General features: G+C 31.0%; 1 pseudogene; it reads left to right on the forward strand.

Moving 5' to 3' along the window:
- Positions 1 to 2,401: 2,401 nt before the first annotated feature.
- Positions 2,402 to 6,256, forward strand: part of LOC18046526 — a 7,228-nt pseudogene continuing 3,373 nt past the window's right edge.

Below are 6,256 nucleotides of genomic sequence, written 5' to 3' on the forward strand. Positions count from 1 at the left end.
ACTAGCCGCTCCAGAACAATGATGTTACCATTAAATTTGAATTTTCCGATAGTATCATTGTTCATTAAATTACATTTGTGACCAAAACTTTCTATAATTATATTATAGCCCAACATGTCATAAAACTTTGCAAATAAGTCTAATTTCAGAATTTCTAAATAATACCTGTCATTCCTAAATCTTATTGTAATTATGATATGACCTAGTATATAATAACATTTTTCAAAAAGTCCTTTTCAAAATTTAAAATAATACCCATAAATTTTAAAGTTCTCAAATCTTTTCAATTTAGTCCAAAATTTAAAAATATGAGACTTTCCTCAAGCGGTTAGCCGCTCACTCTCTGTTCAATTTTTTATTTCAATTGTTTGGATTACGTTTTGGTCCTCAAACTTTCTTAAATTGTAATATGACCCAAAATATTTCAAATATTTGCAAATAAATCTAAATTCGAAATTCAAAATTCAAATTTCAAAACAATATTTAATAAAATAAAAGATTGCAAAACTTTTTCATTTTAGTCCAAATTACTCAAATCCACAAAATACTTTATCTTATAAATATAAAACCTTTTAGTTTATGAAAGGTAATTATTTAAATAAACTCTTGAGTTTCTCAAATGCTAAATCATGTATCAATTAAATCATACCGACTTTACAAGAATTTGTCACAATAATTTGTTCGTTGAGCTTTAAACTTTATTCTTGATTTTGCCGTTGTCCGTTGAGTGTCTTGAACTTGATTCACTTGCATAAATATTATCCTTAAAAAACTAGTAAAAATGTGAAATACAATATTTATTAAATCACTTAAGACACATGTTTGTTATCATCAAAATTACATTATGGGTAGCCCTTTAGGCTAACACTGTAGCCTACTCAAGTATATAGTTTCTTCATTAGGCCCCAAAACCAAAATCCTAAAAGTATCTCCAAAAAGTTCTATTAATTTTACTCTTCAAATATTTATTTGCTTACCTATGTGGTAAAAATGAGAGTGAAAAAATATGTTATTCTCCAAAAGACTCTTTAAATAGAAATAAGTTAATATTATTTTAATCAAATAAATATTTTTTCAAAGGAAAAATAAATGGTAATTAAAGCATTTCTCTCTCTTTCTCCCCAATAAAAAGTAATAAAATATAAATTGAAGAGAGAGAAAGTAACTCTACAAATTAAAGAGAGAGAATTATTTCTTATTTGAAAAATCTTAATTAGAGTATCTTTTGAAGTCTTAAATACTGATGTAACTCTTCAAATAAGTAATAAAATCTTATTTGAAGATTTTTTTAGAGATGCTCTAACTTCACCACTAGATTTACTTGAGTATTCAACAATACTCGACTTACTCGAGCGTAGGTGATTTAGTTATACTTAATTGACTACTAAAACAATTTATTCGACTTACTCGACGATACTTTACTTAGGTCACTCCATGTACTAATATTTTACTATTTTTCTAAGTGGTACATTTAATTACAAAAATCCATGAAAATTTGATAATGATGAAATGCTTAATAAATAAGGGTATTTGGTCGAATCATAACAATGTTTGTTAAACACTGGTCTAATAATAAGTAGTCATTTTCTGATGAAATAAAATTAAAGCTGACAAAATTTAACATGACTGGTTTACTCTATACAAATACAACATGAATAAATATGTATCTATCATGAAAATTGACATGATTATTAAATGAATTTGGTCTAAGTCAACCCAATTGTTTCCCGTGTCAGGCTAGAATTCAATTTTTCAATGCATTTACTTGGTCAATGACGTGATTGTTAAATAGTTAACCAAAACTAATTCATATTTGCATTAAAATATACTTATATTTTCAATTCTAAATTAATTTATAGAATCTTATCATTAAAACTCAAAATTTGGTCATGATTCTAGATGAACATATATTTGATGTTCTATTTTGTAAAATTCTTGATAGATTTAAAACTTCAATGGTTCATACATGTTGTATTTGCATCAAATGAGTGTGTAGTATTTGATGTAAATCGTGTTAGAATTTAAATAGGTATTCAGTGAATTTTTAGGTTATATCATGTTAGATGACACAACTACCTAGTTATTAAAAGAGCGTATCAAGTCACTATTTTATTTTTCGTATCGAGTTCAAATTTTAATATTTTAACATTTTATTTTTCGTATCAAGTTCAAGTTTTAATATTTTAACACGATTATTAAATAAGTCGTGTTTTAACCAACATAAATTTAAAACAACACAAAATTGACACAATATGACTGGCTTAATGACCTATTTTGTTAGTTTTATTTAAAACCATCTAATCTATTAAAAAAAAAAAAAAACGGTCCATGGGCCTAGCCCAAATATAAATTCAACAAAACCAGCTCCCGCTCAATCACACTCTCTCGGTCGTTCCCTTCACTCTCCAAAACCCCCCATTCCAAACAAAACCCTCATTTTTCCCTCTTAACGAAGTCACTTTCTCGAGAACCAAACATTCCCTTAGATCTCCAATTTCATAATGAGAGAAGAAGAAATAGAGAAACTTCGAGGATTGGTTCGCGACTGTGTGAGTAAGCATTTGTACTCGTCGGCCATTTTCTTCGCCGATAAAATCGCCGCTTTGACCAATGACCCTACTGGCCTGTACATGCAGGCTCAGGCTCTGTTCCTTGGCCGCCACTACCGCCGTCCATTTCACCTCCTTAACGCCTCAAAAATTGTGCCCCGTGACCTCCGATTTCGTTACTTGGCTGGTAAGTGTCAGGTAAAGTTCTGTTTTTTGATTGCATTAGAAAATTTGAATTTCAGATTTTGTGATTTGTGCTTTTTGCGTTTTTAGTTTTTTTTTTTATGTTATGAAAAAGGGAAATTTTGAAAATTTTAACTTGAAATTCGTGTTCTTTTTATTTTAGAACAAAAGAATTTCAATGAAAAATATTTGGAAATTGAATTGCTCTAGCAAATTTGCATGTGTTGTGTGTTTTAAGAAAATGAAAACTAGATTTTGAGCAATTAAGGAGAGATTATGGACTTTGAGCTGAATGGTTTTGATCAATTTTTTCTTGAATGTTTATTTGTTTATACAACTGGGTAGTTTTTCTTTTACTTATTTATTTCTGGTCTGTCCTTTGTATAATTAGGAGGAACTGAAGGAGTGGGACTAGTGTTTGTCGATGCTCGGTGATGCTAAGGTCGATGAAGATGGTAATGTTTTTGACACAAAGGATAGCAATGTCATGTACTTAGATAAAGATGGGGAAGACAGAGAAATCAATGTAAGTTTTTGTTTGTAATCTCATTTTATCTGGCCTTTTATTTTTTAATTTGTTGCATATTTGTTGTATACTTGACCCAATATTTCTTTTTTCTATTACAGATCTCTTCAGCTATATGCTTTTTGAGAGGCAAAGCATATGAAGCCTCAGGAAATTGTGCCCAAGCTCGGCTGTGGTTAGTTTCTTGCGATGAATTTACATGAAAATCACTCTGCTTAATTGTAAAATGCTTTATGGTTATTTTCCCTTAGTTTTTCAGCCAAAATGATACCAACTTATACTGTCTAACAGTCTTCTGTTATAGTAACTTAGGTGTAGTAATTTAACGTACTGTTAAAGAAAGGAAATGACTTTATTGTTTTAATGCGAGAAATTTGAACATTGTTATAAACTTGTTTAAGTTGGGCATAAGTAAATTTATCTTCAATTTCATTACTGAGCAGATTTTGTTTGAATGCATGAATGTTTGATATATGTGTTTAATAGCCAAGGAGTTTGTTTAGATACTACTTTAAGAATTATCTATATATAGATTGGGTAGTCTAGAAAACTCTCCTTGATTAAATCAATGTATAATTTTGATAAGACAGTTTAAAATGTTAACATCCTATGTCTTCTGGAGTCCATTTGGTGACACAGGAATGGTAGTGTATGCTGGGATGGTTTAGTTCAATAAGGCTATTAGTTCTGTTCTACTTTTTCAAAGAGGTTGATTGCCAAATTAACAGCCACATGAAGGAGATTGTCTTTTTTTTTTTTTTTGTGTATCCTGAATTGTTTTTGCTTCCAACCACAATTCTGGTCTTCTATTGGTTCACACTTCCTACTTCTATCTCGATGATTTTATCTGCAATACCTCATTACTAAATTCAGCTCTAACAACAGAGGAACTTATTTGCTTCCTCTTTATCTTGTTCCATTACTAGCTTTCATGTGCAGCATTTTTAGAATGTTAAAGACTAATAGTACAGAAAGGTGGTTTTAAATCAAATGTAACAAGATTCAATTGACAGATCAGCTATGCTTCACTCCATGTGGTTACCTACACACCTGGATATTTGTTTTAGAGTTTTATGCTGTCTGAATTAGTGGCCTCATTTTGTTATCTGATTGAAAGCTTGCATGTATTTCGGTAAGTTAGGTTCTTCCCTCAACTCTTTTTCTTTAGTAACTATCATGGTATTGTTTTATAACCTTAATTAGTTTCTCTTTGGTTTTTCATTTGTCAGTATATCTGCTCTATTCTGTTCAATTCCTTTTTCTCTATTCTCTCAGTTATGTTGAACTAAAACGCTGTAGTTCATACAAAGGCTTGCTATATTTTTTCATAATGATTTAAGGTACAAAGCAGCAATCATAGCTGATCCTTTGTGCTATGAGGTATGCATGACACGCTATCAATGTTTTTTTTTTCCTTTCCCCCTAGGGATAAGCTGGTGGGGGGAGCGTCCCGTTCTCAAAAACTCCTTACCTTGAATTTTGTGGCTGCATAAATTTCAGACATGACTTTCTATGCAAAATATTACAACCTGTGGAAACTGTTGCCTTCTCAAGGATTAGAAAATTACTCAAAAGAGGGCTAGATTTTTTGAGCTAGGCTTGTCCCTTTTTTTTTTTTTTGTAAATAGAATTTTAATCCTTTTCTTTAATTTGACCTCTGCTGATCACATAGATGTCTCATCTGGATGTTCCTTATAAGATATATCGATCCTCATTCTTTATGATTTTTTTTATGGCTGTACCTTGATTTCTTTTTCAGGCTTTGGAATGCCTTATAGGAAATCACATGCTAACATGCGAGCAAGGTAATGATGTAGTTTTTTCCTAGTCATCTGTTTCTTTCATCTGAGAGAAGTGGATTATGAAAATGTTTACAGTTTGAATTATAGTTCTTACATAAGTGCGCACGCACACACACACACACATAAATGAAATTATAGTCACACACAAACATGTTGATATAAATTTAATTTGGCAAAAATTTCTTTGGCTGTGTTCAACTAGCATTGGATTTTTCATGGAACATGTTATAATAGGCTAATACTTTAAATTTTTGGATTTGCTGTTGAATTTCAGAAACAAGTTTACTTTCATCATTGGAATTTGGTTTTGAAGATGGATGGCTTTCTTCATTCTACTCATGTTTGATAAAAAAGGTGAACTGTGTGCAAATTCATTATATGCTCTTCCAAATGTAAACATTTCAATAATAAGTTTCCCATATGTTTTCGTGATGTCGATTCTTTTTGCTGTGTTTGAGTGCAGTGAACAATTTCTTTCCTTCTTTCCTGTCTCCCTTTGTTTTATGCAGTATGACAAGGAGAATGTTGTAGAAGCCAAATTCGGAGAAATTGAAAAAGAAAGATGTGATAGTGTCCATTCGAGCCCATCCTTCTCACACAGTCTGAAAAACAATACTGATCTTTTAGAGGGCTTATTATTCTGTCGACCTGCGATACTAGATTTCAGAAATCTTCTCTTCACACAGTGTTCTTGGCTCTCTAATTGTCAAAAAGTTGAAAAGCCTTTTTCTGTCTGATGCATCATATATATGCAGTTTAATATTTGTGGACTTCAATAATATTGATTACCTTGATTATAATATTTTCAATTGTATGGTTTTTGGGTTTCTTCTTGGTAGGAAAGATTTTTGTCTTTTTCTTTTTTTTTGGCTTGATTCTTCTTCTTTTATTATTATTATTGTTACTGTTTTCCCATTCACCAAGGAAAAAAATTGGAAACTTGGCTCCACCTCGCAAAAAGTTTTAGAGCGCATTTTAAATTCTCGAATTTGGGGAAATTGGATTGGAGAATTGGGAATGATTGATTGGTGTTTTCCTTGGCTAAAAACATTGAAAGAATGACGATCGGATTTTTGGGTGGAGCTCACAAGTTGGGAAATGAGGATTGGGAATCCCGTTGCCAAAGGGGAGGGGGGAATGCAAACGGAAATTAACACTTTTACCCTTAAAGAAATTAAAATTTTATTTTTTTCCTT

Source organism: Citrus clementina, unplaced genomic scaffold (genome assembly GCF_000493195.1).
Source record: "Citrus clementina cultivar Clemenules unplaced genomic scaffold, Citrus_clementina_v1.0 scaffold_3, whole genome shotgun sequence".
Taxonomy (NCBI): domain Eukaryota; kingdom Viridiplantae; phylum Streptophyta; class Magnoliopsida; order Sapindales; family Rutaceae; genus Citrus; species Citrus x clementina.